Genomic DNA, 15,631 nt, shown 5'->3' on the forward strand with positions numbered 1-15,631 from the left:
CAGAGAACGTTTGAAGCATTAAGGGTAGCGCCCTCCAATGAGCTCGGGATTTTGACTATTTAACGTGCTATTTGGACAGAATTTGGCACAACATCCCTCAGGAGGACATCCAAGAACTCTATCAATCAATGACAAGCTGCATATCTGCTTGCATAAGATCCAGAGGTGGAACAACACATTATTGACTTGCTAAATTTGTGAAGCTTCTTCTCTTGAATAAATCATCCAATTTTTCTGAATCTGTACTCATATGTTTGTCGTACATGTACGTTACATCTTCCGATTTCCGCCTCATTCTGATAATTCCTTAATGGAGGATATCAGCCATTGTTTTCTCTAATAATGAAGTGATAATGACGCTACCGATGTTCGCTCTCATCTAGCTCGAAAAAACCGGTATATACCATTAGAAGCGCACAGGCCAAAAATGAGCCACCTATGGAGAAATGACACTTATACCGCGTATCGCCCCCTCAAGCCTTGATAATGGTCTCAATTCGGCGATGAAGACACTCCACAAGTTTCTTAGGTATTGCGTAGCTATCTGAAGCTGGTCATTGATTATCGTAGCCCATAGGACTACTAAACTGCGGTATGTTGATTGCTGCGTTTTACTCGCTGCTCCAAACAGACCAAGACGTTTTCTTTGGAATTAAAATCAGATGATCTAGCGAGCCAGTGTTCGTCGAATCAGGAACGTATTCGTGGAGCCCTGTGAACACGGCTGTTGCCAAGATGGGAGACGGGAGTGTCTACAGCATTCTTATCATGAAAACGTACCAAGCAAAGCAACTATTTGTCACCGAGAATGTTGAAATGAACGTTCAGGTCAAATTTCACGTTAACCTGAATGAGAGAGCCCAAGTCATCGCACGAAAAACAGCCTCAAAACAATAGAGATCCACTTCCAGACTGAACTACACCTTCCACATTATTTGAATAGGGCCAAAATAGCGACTTGTCAGAACACACTATACGAATCCAGTCAGCTACTGTTCAGTGTCGGTGGCGAATGGCCCGCTAAAGCCGTGCAGCTATGTTTGCTGCTGTGAGCATTGGAGTTATTCGAGGTAACCGAGTACAGTTCCCTTCAAAACGTTCTCTCGGATTTTTTCTTTCTTTGTGATGGATCTGCATTCATTCACAACTGCAATTCCTATGGAATGACACTCATCTCCAGTCTACGTTGATTAGGATCTTTTTACGACTACTGTTCTTACGCCGTGTTATTTGGTAGCGAGTGGTACACTATTCACTGAAGACACGTTGGACGGTCCGCGTTGATATATTGATATACCGACAAACCGAACACGGCATGATCATGAGGAAGTCTAAATACGACAGCTCCTTCTTGCCACTCTTTCACGTCATCACTTCCACCCAGGTTACTGCGCGACTCCATACAACTGACTGGCAGATACACAGTACTTCACTGCCACGACTAGTGTCAGCTGTGGAGGATCAGCTGATGGCCTGGTACCCATTAGAACGTGGGACCGATAATTATCAAACTTGTTCTGTACATATCGACTGCAAGATTGAAAAATGATCTACACTACTGGACATTAAAATTGCTAAACCACGAAGATGACGTACTACGGACGCGAAATTAACCGACAGGAAGAAGATGCTGTGATATGCAAATGATTAGCTTTTCAGAGCATTCACACAAGGTTGGCGCCGGTGGCGACACCTACAACGTGCTGACATGAGGAAAGTTTCCAACCGATTTCTCATACACAAACAGCAGTTGACCGGCGTTGCCTGGTGAAACGTTGTTGTGATGCCTTGTGTAAGAAGGAGAAATGCGTACCATCACGTTTCCGACTTTGATAAAGGTCGGATTGTAACGTACCGCAATCGCAGTTTATTGTATCGCGACATCCCTGCTCGCCTTGATCGAGATCCAGTGACTGTTAGCAGAATATGGAATCGATGGGTTCAGGAGGGTAATACGGAACGCCGTGCTGGATCCCAACGACCTCGTATCACTAGCAGTCGAGATGACAGGCATCTTATCCGCATGGCTGTAACGGATCGTGCAGCCACGTCTCGATCCCTGAGTCAACAGATGGGGACGTTTGCAAGACAACAACCATCTGCACAAACAGTTCGACGACGTTTGCAGCAGCATGGACTATCATCTCGGAGACCATGACCGCGGTTACCCTTCACGCTGCATCACAGACAGGAGCGCCTGCGATGGTGTACTCAACGACTAACCTGGGTGCATGAATGGCAAAACGTCACTTTTTCGGATGAATCCAGGTTCTGTTTACAGCATCATGATGGTGGCATCCGTGTTTGGCGACATTGCGCTGAACGCACATTGGAAGCGTGTATTCGTTATCGCCATACTGGCGTACCACCCAGCGTGATGGTATGGGGTGCCATTGGTTACACGTCTCGGACACCTCTTGTTCGCATTGACGGCACTTTGAACAGTGGACGTTACATTTCAGATGTGTTCTGACCCGTGGCTCTACCCTTCATTCGATCCCTGCGAAACCCTATATTTCAGCATGATAATGCACGACCACAGGTTGCTGATCCTGTATGGGCCTTTCTGGATACAGAAAATATTCGACTGCTGCCCTGGCCAGCACAATCTCCAGATCTCTCACTAATTGAAAACGTCTGGTCAATGGTGGCCGAGCAACTGGCTCGTCACAATACGCCAGTCACTACACTTGATAAACTGTGGTATCGTGTTGAAGCTGCATGGGCAGCTGTATCTGTACACGCCATCCAAGCTCTGTTTGACTCAATGCCCAGGCGTACCAAGGTCGTTATTACGGCCAGAGGTGGTTGTTCTGGGTACTGATTTCTCAGGATCTATGCACCCAAATTGCGTGAAAATGTAATCACATGTCAGTTTTAGTATAATATATTTGTCCATTGAATACCCATTTATTTTGTGTAGCAATTTTAATGGCCAGTAGTGCATAATAATTCTGAGATCACAACATGCTTTTTGTTTTATTTTTAATTTTTTCTATGTTCTTGAAGGGATTTTCAACTTTGACAAACAGTAATTTATTCTGCTGAATGAAAAACCATTGAAATACTAACAGGAACCAATAGCCGTTTACAGCAGGTAGCGATAGTAACTATTAGGGGCGATCAAAAAGTTTCCGTTTGTGGACTTTGCCGCAGCTTATATGCAACGTAACCGACCACGATGCGGCTATATAAGCAACGACATGTGTGCAAGGGATTAGTGTGGTATTCGTGTGTTTCGACAAGCGTGCGGTTGAATGCGGGAACTGGAACATTACCAACGTCCTTTTATCCTTTTCTTGGCTACCGAAGGAAAAACACCATCGGAGAATGAAGAATAAGTATGGGCCTGCATGTTTGTCAAAACCACTGTTTTGGAACGTTACTCCAAGTTCTTTGTGGTCTCGTTTCAATACAATACGGAAGTCGATCTGGGACGTCAGTCTCGTCCACTACGGACCTGGTGTCTCCATCACTGGGGAACGGTACTGTGTAACGCTGGAGAAATTATGGCCTGCAGCTAAGTCGGAACGCTTGGGAAAACTAAAACTGCGACAAAGGGTGCTGCTGCTTCATGGTAACGCACGTCTTCACATTGCAAATGTAGTAGCACAGAAGTTGTCCCAACACAAGCGTGAGACACTAGAGTGGTCAATGGTGGCCGAGCAACTGGCTCGTCACAATACGCCAGTCACTACACTTGATAAACTGTGGTATCGTGTTGAAGCTGCATGGGCAGCTGTACCTGTACACGCCATCCAAGCTCTGTTTGACTCAATGCCCAGGCGTATCAAGGCCGTTATTACGGCCAGAGGTGGTTGTTCTGGGTACTGATTTCTCAGGATCTATGCACCCAAACTGCGTGAAAATGTAATCACATGTCAGTTCTAGTATAATATATTTGTCCAATGAATACCCGTTTATTTTGTGTAGCAATTTTAATGGCCAGTAGTGTATAATAATTCTGAGATCACAACATGCTTTGTGTTTTATTTTCTCCGCACGCCATTATCACGCCTTCGGTTTCTTAAAAAGGCCTTGAATGGTCTACGATCGTGTCGGACGAAGATATGCAGCAGGTAGTTACGGACTTCCTTCAAGGAACAGGACAGGCGTTTTACCAATCGAGTTTCTCCGAGCTACTGCGTCGAGGGATGATTGCCTCGGTGCTCACGGCTATTTTGCCTGGTTGGCATACCCATTCTGGACTGTACGGCATTCGGTCGAGAACTTTTTGATCGCCCTTAATAGTGGGAAAAACAGTTAACGTGCCACTTCTCGCGTATTTGATTTAAAAAAGTAATAAAATTTTCATTTTATAACAGCTGGGGAAACATTTATTCTCAAATCACATTTTTCAGTTTATTTAGAGTTAATACATTTACTGTGAAGCAAATGTGAAAAATAGGAGGGAACTCCACTAATGCACTACGTGCAACAGCTTCACGAAAGATGCTGACTGCGGCTGATGGTAAACTGTTGTTGCTTCACCTTCCTCCTCCCTTGCCAAATGCATCTGAGCCACTTTTTCACATTCCGTATCAAACAACGAGCAAGGGAGCGCGTTAAGTTGACGGGCGTGGAGCTTCGTAATACGTGGGACTTCAACTGACTCTGGAGGTGAGTGGAGCGCCAGGAATAACACGGCCGTTACTTAAGAGACGCCCCCGACGGGAGGACTTCCCGTAAGCGGATTTGTGCCTCTGCTGCTGACGCTCCGGACAACTTAAGTCCCACGTGACTTGGGCTAAAGAACTCGCAAAGTGAGAAAGAGCAAGGGACTGCCGCATCAAACGTCGACTTTTACCGTTATAATAGAAAATAATTAAGTGAGAGAGGAAGTTTCAGACTACTTATGCATCATGCAAACGATATTATGTTTCTATTACAAGTAAACTGTTCTCAGGAAAATATTGGGAAGAGTCTTCATTCTACAAGGCAGCGCATATCGCCATCTAACAAAACCTCTCGTTGCTATCTCATAGGACGTGATAATAGACAACCTGTACGCAATTTTTCGCTTTTATATATGAGGACGTCCTTAGGAGTTAATATTAAAATGAAAATAAATAAATGTCATGGAAATATGACAGGAATATCCCATTGAAACATTCAGATATTTTTCAGAAATATTGTCATAGCAATGAATATTTATATAACCATTCGCTGTCTGACAGTTACTGGGCATTTTTTAAAGGTTAAAGCCATGATTGCACCAAAATGATATTTCTTCCATTGTAGTTGCAAGAAACTTTACTGATACCGTAGATTGCCATAGGCCATCTTTTATCAGTCATTCGGCTTCAATAAACCCCTTCAGTATTTCTTCATAACTGACACGCAAATTTCCGTGCCGTTCATCCATTTTGCTTTTTATTTATTTTATTTTCATTTTCATTTTACTGAAAGTTGGTAGGTATTCTGCAGTTCCCCAAATGTCTGTCTACAATGCAGTTAAGCGTAATTATCCGTATGCGCTAATACAAATTTTCCAGAAATGATTTTAAACATAACAGCCGCAACCACCGCTCTGCACACATCAGCTTTTATATTTATTAAATAGCTACCGCTATTTTTATCTACCTGTCTTTCTATTTGAGAGTTTTAGGAACATTCATTTCGGCTGTAACTTGTTTATAAAAGTTGTTCAACAATACATTCTCATGCTGTCGTTTTCGTTGAGGATAGTCAGGTATTGTTTGATGATGATCCTGTAAGTGTACAAACAGTTATTAAAAAAATTATACTGGAGAGCGTCCACAGTTAGTACTTGCATTGATAAAAATAAAATTGGTCTATCCAGAAGTAATGGAAGACACGTTTAAGATGAATTTCAGATTATTCATAAGGAAACACGAATTGCATTCTAACGAAACAGTTGTATGACATTTTTCGAGTTTAACTGAACACTTAAACGCAGAATTCTCCAATGGAACGGAAGGCACAGAAAAAAGCGTTATCGTCTTAGGAAATAAATGTAACAGAGTACCCCAACAATTTTTTTTCGTTCTTATTGTTGTGCTCTTCACTTCGAGGACTGGCTTGATGCAATTTTCCATGCTAGTCTATCCTGTGCAAGCGTCTTCATCTGTGCGTTATTACTGTAACCTATATCCATTCGAATCTGCTTCTGCATTCAGGTGTTTGTCTGCCTCTACAATTTTTTACCCACAACAGTTCCTTCCATCACAAAACTGAAAATTTCTTGATTTCTCAGGATTCTACCTATTAACCGAGCACTTGTGTAGTCTCTTTTTTCTTATTTCCATACGTTCCTCTCTCATTTGCTACTTTGTCTACCTACCTAGTCTTCAACATTGTTCTACCGCAGCACATTTCAAAAGCTTTTATTCTCTTTCCGTCTGAACTGCTTACTGTACATGTTTCACTTCCGTGCAAGGCTACAATCCAGACAAACACCTTTTAAATAAACTTGCTAACACTTAGATTAATGTTAGATATTAACAAAATTATCTTCCCCAGAAATGTTTTTCTTGCTGTAGCCAATCTGCATTTATATCCTTTCTACTTCGGTTATCATTAGTTATTTTTCTGCCCAAATAAGAAAGCTCATGAACTAATTTTAATGCTATCGGCACCAGATGATTAATTCAGCTATACTCCATTACCGATGTTTCTTCTTCTGTTAATGTTTATCTACATCTACATCATCAATATCATCTGCATCAGTACTCCGTAAGCCACCTGATGGTGCGTGTCGGAGGCTACTTCTGGTACAGCTTACTGACCTCCCCTCCTACTTCCACTCGCCAACGGCGCATAGAAACATTGATTGTCGGTATGCCTCTGTGTTAGCTCTAATCTATAGAATTTCCTCATCATGGTCATTTCGCAAGATGTGTGTGAGAGAAAGTAATATGTTGTTCGATTCCTAACGGAAAGTACTCTGTCTCATCAATAGTAAACTCTCCGTGATGCACAACGCGTCTCTCACTGAAGTGTGTTAAACATATCTGTAATTTTATCGTTCCGACTGAATGATCCCTTGACGAAACGCACCGCTCTTCGTTGGATCTTCTCTCTCTCTCTTCTATCAGCCGTATGTGATAAGGGTCACAGACTGATGACCAATGCTCAAGATGCAGTCGAAGAACCACCTTGTAAGGCACTTCTTTCGAAGATGAGTTTATATTTCCCTAAGATTCTTCCTATGAATCTCAGTCTGGAATTTGTTTTTCCTGCTGTTTGTTTTATATGGTCATTCCACTTATGGTCGCTTTGGATAGTTAATCTTAGATATTTTATGTTCAGGGTCAACTACCAAAGCCTGCACAATTCATCAAATCTCTTTAGGTCATTCTGCAAATCGACACTGTCTTCTGGCGTTGATATTTTCTTACAGACAACTGCGTCGTCTGCGAACAGTCGTAAAGAGCTACCGACGCTTTCTACTAGGTCATTTATATACATTGTAAACAGTAACCGTCTTATCACCATTCTTTAGGGTACTCTGGAAAATACCTTTACATTTGTCGTTATTGTTCTATTGCGAACGACGTGTTGAGTTCTGTCTGCAAGGACGTCTTGGATCCAGTCGTAAGTCTGGTCCGATATTCAGTGAGCTCATAATTTTTTAATTGAACGGCAGTGCAGTACGGTGTCAAATGCCCTCTTGAAGTCAAGGGGCGCGGCATCAGTCTGAGCGTCGATATGTACCGCGATATGGTGAAACAGAGCGAGCTGGGTTTAGGCAGATCTCTGTTTGTGGAACCCATGTTGATTTTTACAGAGAAGATTTTCGTTTTCCAAAAATGTCATAATTAATGAGCATAAAACACGTTCCATTATGCTACAACAGTCTGGAGTCAACAAATAGCCCCATAATTAGGTGCATCGTCTTACGACCATTCTTGCAAACGGGAATGACTTGCGGTTTCTTCCAGTCGCAAGGTACCCTTCATTACTCCACCGAAATATTATAAGCTGCTGTTAGAAGCGGACCTAGTTTTTTCTTCTAACCTCTCTTCAAGGTACTATCCATTCCATTAATCTGCTCTTCCAAATCCTTTGCTGTCTCCGACAGAATTCCATTGTCATCGGCGAACCTCAAGTTTTTATCTCTTCTCCCTGCGACGAAGCTCAAGTTTTTATCTCTTCTCCCTGAACATTTATTCTCTCCTAAAATTTCTCCTTAGTGCCCATTACTGCTTGTCTAGTATAAAGACTAAATTACATGTGGAATAGGGTAAAGCCTTGCCTTACTCCGTTCTCAACCAGTGCTTCCTCATCATGTCCCGCGACTCGTGTAACTGGACTCCGGTTCCCTAGAAGCTGTAAAGAACCTTTCGACCCCATATTTCATTCATACCACCAAAAATTCAAAGAGTGTAGTCCAGTTAACAATGTCGAAAGATTTCTTTAAATGTACAAGAGATATAAACGTAGGCTTTTCTTTCTTGAATCTATGTTCTAGAATAAGTAATAGCGTCAGAATTTTCTCGTGTGTTGTCCAGATGTCTCTGGAAAGCAAACGTATATTCCCTGGGGTTGGTATCTACCGGTTTTTCCACTTATCTGCAAATAATCTGTGGCAATATTTTTCACTCAAGACTTATTAAACTGGTGGTTCGGTAGAATTCACACCTGTCAGCACCTGCGTTATTTATAATTGGAATTATTACATTCATCCTCGTTACTACAGCTCTTCCGTTTTATCTCCCAAATCTTTGAACTAAGGAACTTTCATTGCTTATGTTTAGCGCTGTATTGCACATAAAGGGCACTTATATCTAAGTGTTAACATTTATTATAGATCTCCGCATTTTATGATTTAAATAACATTAGAAACTGTGCAATTTCTATAGCAGTAATTCTTAAAGTGCTTTTCTCGTGGCAGTTGCATCTATAAATTTTTATGAATCGGGTTATTTAGTAGTGATATCATGTAAATTGCTCTACTCCAAAATGCGATTCACCTGTCGCTAGAACTACGGCTTTACATTGGTTCTATTTTTCTACCAGGATGTTGGTCACATAATATAGTCTAGTTTGCTGATGAAGAAGTGCACTAGTTTCAACGACCTTTTTGAAGAAACCTTGGCAGCAAGGAAGTGGAACTGCAGCAACTTACAGCCAGTTAGCATACGCGCCTTGTTGGGTAATTGTGGAGAAAAAAAAAAAAAAAAAAAAAACGAGAAATGCATTTTACTGCTTTCTACCGGATCAAAACGCCATTGTTGCCAAGTGATGTGGCGTAATGATTAAGACAATGACATTATTTTCGGAAGAAATGGTGTTGGAATGCTACAACAGTCTGGAGTCAACAAATAGCCCTATAATTAGGCGCATCGTCTTACGACCATTTTTGCAAACGGGAATGACTTGCGGTTTCTTCCAGTCGCAAGGTACCCTTCATTACTCCACCGAACTACTATAAGCTGCTGTTAGAAGCGGACCTAGTTCTTTCTTATAACCTCTCTTCAAGGTACTATCCATTCCATTAATCTGCTCTTCCAAATCCTTTGCTGTCTCTGACAGAATTCCATTGTCATCAGCGAACCTCAAGTTCTGGTTTATATTTTCCACTGTTCCCTGCAAGAGATTGATCTGATGGTTCCTGCAAATGACCGTGACCTACACAGTGGCATATTTTTGGTTCCTCAGAATTCATAGTCCATCTCTAATGACTTCGACGACGACGGGACGTTAAAGCCTGATCATCTGTAAGGATAGTTCTTAGAATCTCTCATAGAATATCAACAGTAAACTTAATTTTTATCTGCAATCTTAGCTCGGGCTTGTCAATCTGACGTCTTTAGCATTAAAATGTGTGGTTTCCTGCAGTATTACCATAGCATTATATAATATTTATTTTCTCGAACTTTTCAACCACCGTGTCAAAGAGCAATATTTATATTAGCACTTCAAACTATCCTCTAAGTTATGGAAATATACAGGGTGTTACAAAAAGCTACGGCCAAACTTTCAGGAAACATTCCTCACACACAAATAAAGAAAAGATGTTACGTGGACATGTGTCCGGAAACGCTTAATTTCAATGTTAGAGCTCATTTTAGTTTCGTCAGTATGTACTGTACTTCCTCGATTCATCGCCAGTTGGCCCAATTGAAGGAAGGTAATGTTGACTTCGGTGCTTGTGTCGACATGCGACTCATTGCTCTACAGTACTAGCATCAAGCACATCAGTACGTAGCATCAACAGGTTAGTGTTCATCACGAACGTGGTTTCGCAGTCAGTGCAATGTTTACAAATGCGGAGTTGGCAGATGTCCATTTGATGTAAGGATTAGCACGGGGCAATAGCCGTGGCGCGGTACGTTTGTATCGAGACAGATTTCCAGAACGAAGGTGTCCCTACAGGAAGACGTTCGAAGCAATTGATCGGCGTCTGAGGGAGCACAGAACATTCCAGGCTATGACTCGCGACTGGGGAAGACCTAGAACGACGAGGACACCTGCAATGGACGAGGCAATTCTTCGTGCAGTTGACGATAACCCTAATGTCAGCGTCAGAGAAGTTGCTGCTGTACAAGGTAACGTTGACCACGTCACTGTATGGAGAGTGCTACGGGAGAACCAGTTGTTTCCGTACCATGTACAGCGTGTGTGGGCACTATTAGCAGCTGATTGGCCTCCACGGGTACACTTCTGCGAATGGTTCATCCAACAATGTGTCAATCCTCATTTCAGTGCAAATGTTCTCTTGACGGATGCGGCTTCATTCCAACGTGATCAAATTGTAAATTTTCACAATCAACATGTGTGGGCTGACGAGAATCCGCACGGAATTGTGCAATCACATCATCAACACAGATTTTCTGTGAACGTTTGGGCAGACATTGTTGGTGATGTCTTGATTGGGCCCCATGTTCTTCCACCTACGCTCAATGGAGCGCGTTATCATGATTTCGTACGGGATAATCTACCTGTGCTGCTAGAACATGTGCCTTTACAAGTACGACACAACATGTGGTTCATGCACGATGGAGCTCCTGCACATTTCAGTCGAAGTGTTTGTACGCTTCTCAACAACAGATTCGGTGACCGATGGATTGGTAGAGGCGGACCAATTCCATGGCCTCCACGCTCTCCTGACCTCAACCCTCTTGACTTTCATTTATGGGGGCATTTGAAAGCTCTTGTCTACGCAACCCCGGTACCAAATGTAGACACTCTTCGTGCTCGTATTGTGGACGGCTGTGATACAATACGCCATTCTCCAGGGCTGCATCAGCGCATCAGGGACTCCATGCGACGAAGGGTGGATGAATGTATCCTCGCTAACGGAGGACATTTTGAACATTTCCTGTAACAAAGTATTTGAAGTCACGCTGGTACGTTCTGTTGCTGTGTGTTTCCATTCCATGATTAATGTGAGTTGAAGAGAAGTAATAAAATGAGCTCTAACATGGAAAGTAAGCGTTTCCGGACACATGTCCACATAACATATTTTCTTTCTTTGTGTGTGAGTAATGTTTCCTGAAAGTTTGGCCGTACCTTTTTGTAACTCCCTGTATTCACGTCGACGAATTTCAATGGAGTAAAAACGAGAACAGCAAAAGTAAAAAGAAGGATGAAAAATGAAACACAGAACACCGCGTGGGTGTCCCTAGCCAGTTGTATTTCTGTTAACTGGAAAACGGTTAATCATTGGGCTACAACTCTACTCGTCCCAATTCTAAAGAAAAACGGTACTGACCGAATACGTGTGTAGTTGAATTTTCTTACGACACGACTAATGTTGTTTCGTAAACGCTAAGACTGCGAAGTAATTGCCAATTTTAATTCTCATTCTACTGACCGCTTCTTTCCGCGTGGGAGTGAAAGAGAGAAAAGCATTCATCTAACAGCGGCGTTTGACATATTAGCTTTTACAAGGACTGTGGGATAGCACTAACGTGAACTACGTGTTTTCACGAGAAATAAGTCGGATGACAATAATGAACAGCCAGAGATCAAAGGACAGTTTAGTGTTCCTTTTTATTCTGAGACTTATGCTTCATACACATAAGATCTATTATTATGAGAACTGATAGAAGTACTCTGGTTTTTAAAATAAATAATAAGTAATATAAACTTGTTATAAACCTCCCTATAAAACTTACCCAAGGAAAAATGAGAACTTGTAAAAAAAAAAAAGCTGTTTGGTTTACTGAAAAAGATGATTTTGAAACAATTTAACAAGCACTCAAGGTGTATGTGTAGTAGTAATAATGAATAATGTTCGTTTGTGGAACACACACAGTAAACACTGAAAATGGAAACCTATTGATTACAGAAAAAGTAACATTTTTATATAAGGCAGCTAATTTTGTGATTGCTGCCAAAATGTAGCTGTAGGTAAAACCTAGTAATTTAATTAAAGCAATTTCTTTACTTATGCGCCTTGTTTTTATTCTTGAAGCTAAGCGCAGAGACGTGGTGCACTGTAACACCGAAAAATGTAGAAAATATGACCAGAAACTGTGGTGAAGTTATCATTATTCATGATTTGTGTGCAATATTCACGTAGCAGAATTAGAAAAGTATCATAAATTTTTTTCATAATATCTGACTATGCCCTCAAGCTAAATTGTAAGAATCGATGTATACATAGGTTTTTTTAGAAACTTTCCGGTAATCATAGTAGTTTTTTTCGAATTTTGTTGCAGTCATTGACGAATAAGACCTCTATCAGATGCTTCATTAGCAACCTACACGGCCGTTACATGAATAAAACGGAAGAAATTTATAGTGTTACAGGCTTTTTTTAATTTTAATCTTTCAGTCTGTTACTTTTCGGAATAATTTCAAATTGGCGGAGGGAGTTTTTCCTGAGACACCTTCTGAAAGCTCAAACTGAATCTACATTTGATCGCGTGATACTCTTGCAACACAAAAATGAATCTGAGCAGCAGGTCTGACTAAAAAATAACGTCGAGGAACATAATAAAACGTCATTCCGAAAGGAAACACCAGACAAGTAGTTCCAGACGTTCTGCCACTTCATCTACGTGACTGGTGTGGTGTACTCATTTTATGTATACATACCGTGCATTTATTTAAAGCCATACATTGGTTCCTCCCCTACATCCTAGTTCTTAAGCTGAAATATAGAGTTACTGTTCTATGCGAAAGCAACAACAAAGAACCATGTGAACAACATATGCTGAGAAATTTATAAAATTACTCTTTCGGGATATATTATGCCGTGTTCGAATGAAATTCTTAGAGAAACCCAACGTTTCGTTTCCATCTGCGGAGGACATGTTAAAGGGGTGTAGCGAGCCAACGTGTGAATCGGCCGTGACAGTTTACGTTCTACGTGTGCTGAGAAGTCAATATACTGCTCATAAATATTTAATATTTTATTGTATTATTTCAGTTTAGAATTATCTGCGTCCTCATATAATTTTTACGTCGTTGCTGTTTGAATTAAAAATTTCTTCATTGAATAGTGGTATATTTCAACAGTAGCTAATTGGTTTCAGTATGTGCTAGTCAATCCTTGCGTCATTGAAACACCTTCAATTTGTACGATCTAGTGCCCTCAGCTAAAATGATAGTGGCTCATTGAACACTGATGAAACATAATAATTTTTTAAATCTTTCTTCGACTTTTTCGAAATTTTTACATTCGATGGTAAGTTATTTGCGATTATACGTGACAATCAAAAGAGTCATGTCAAGGTGGACAATTTTCAGAAAACTAGTTTCCAGAAGCATTGCACAACGAACGATATTATTTGTTCATGAATTTACTGAGACATGGCGACAAAACGTAGAGTTTTCTGAGTAGTAATAAGGTTCTTTTGGAAAGTGTAGTTAAGAAATATGTTTAGTCCTGTGACATTACGTGTTGATGATATATATAATTGCCATATTTAAAATATATTTAAAATTTGTAAACATATTTATGTGGATATCTGTGTGTTTTTCGTGAGTTAACGATGCCTACGTTAAACAAAATGAATATATAAAGAAACAGCCTTAAGTAATGAACAAAATATCATGATCAGGGATGAGTTGTGAAGCATTTTTCTGTTTGCCGTGGCAGCAACTGCAAATATTCTCTGACAGAATATAGCTATCGACGTAGCATAGTTCAATTGAGCTTTCATCTGTAACTTTTGAAATGTGTAGTAAAACTGTATAAATTTGTCTCCAGTTAGAATATCTTCAGACTTCTTAGCCCACACGCTTACAATTCGAGTGATCTTTGGTATCCAGTCGTTTCAGATTAATACTACGCTTTGAACGCGCATAATGCGTATTGATTGAGAATTTAGACGTTCGCATGTAGGCTATGTGTTCACCGGAATGGTTACAATCCTAGTCCTAAGCAAAGATTGGTAATTTAGCTTATTTACTGGTCATTTGAAATTTTCTTTCAAGATAACCCGATTCGGCTGTTATTTCATATATACTTATATTCCACAATTTATCTCGTTAAAAGAATGATGTTTCTAAATATATAAAAAGAAACGGGCAATTAGGCTAGTGGGACTTTACACGGACTGCCAGTAAAGACAAATATTACAGAAGGAATGACTATATTTTTCTACAGTAAGAATGAATTTGCTTCAGATTACGATAAAACGACCTTCAGTTTCATTGTAACATGTGTATATGATACAAGAAAATCTGAGGCAAATCATTCTTACTGTCATTTTATCATACGACTGCGTACCCGTGGTTGCTTCAACGATACACACTGGCCCTCGGTATATATTAGCCACGTACAACGAGGTTTCCTAATGCCTGAATAGATATGCCTTTTTAAGTTTTCGAAGCGTGCTATGTCTCAGTTCTTTCCGGTACGAATGAATACAACTAATCCAGTCTCTGAAGGTCTGTTTGTTACTGAGTATACCAAAAAATTATGTCCAGAAGCTTTAACAAAGCTGTAAAGCACAGCGTTTACAGTTCGTCACATACCGTTGGCAGCATTCATTACGTTATTGAAACTGAATATAGTGTCTGAGGATATAACATACTATGGTACAAAGTAAAGATACGTTGGCGAATAGCTTTGCAGCACAATGAGGATGAGCTAGTGACTGAATTACTTGGGTCCATGATTCTGAGGAACCTATGCATTAGCATACCGACTGTGAAGAGGAAATTAGTGAAATCTTCAGACCCAGAGAGGTAACTAAAGATTTTTGCTCCTTGTTGCGAATACCTCATGTATTCGCAGACAGTTATCTATCTTTTGTAAAAATAGTGACGTTTCTACATAAGAAACAATGCTAATCAGTCAGGATCGCTACTGCTAACGGACGAAGCTAACTCATTTGGAGATTAATTTTTAGTGCAGTGAAAATAGGACACGTGCCAGATTTCTCTATAAATTTGTGGAAGCAGATGAGAAAGCCCTAATATAACGGAGTCGCTCTCGGTTACATCAGCTCTGAACAATCGTCGTTTCTTTTTCCATCCGACTGCATACTTCGTTAGAACTAAAAGTTTGGCTATCGGGGTGGAAAACGTCGTGCAGAACGGTACTCAGATTTAGAAATGTTTCAACTCACAAGATAAGCATAACCTCGTCAGGCACTCACTATGCTGCTGCCATAATACTCATTCACAGCAGCACTGAAGCCAACAAATTTATAATGGCTGTTCACTCGTATTTTATTCCTAGCACTCTTCTTTCCCGATGAACCAG

This window comes from Schistocerca americana, chromosome X (assembly GCF_021461395.2).
Source record: "Schistocerca americana isolate TAMUIC-IGC-003095 chromosome X, iqSchAmer2.1, whole genome shotgun sequence".
In the NCBI taxonomy this organism is placed as follows: Eukaryota; Metazoa; Arthropoda; class Insecta; order Orthoptera; family Acrididae; genus Schistocerca; species Schistocerca americana.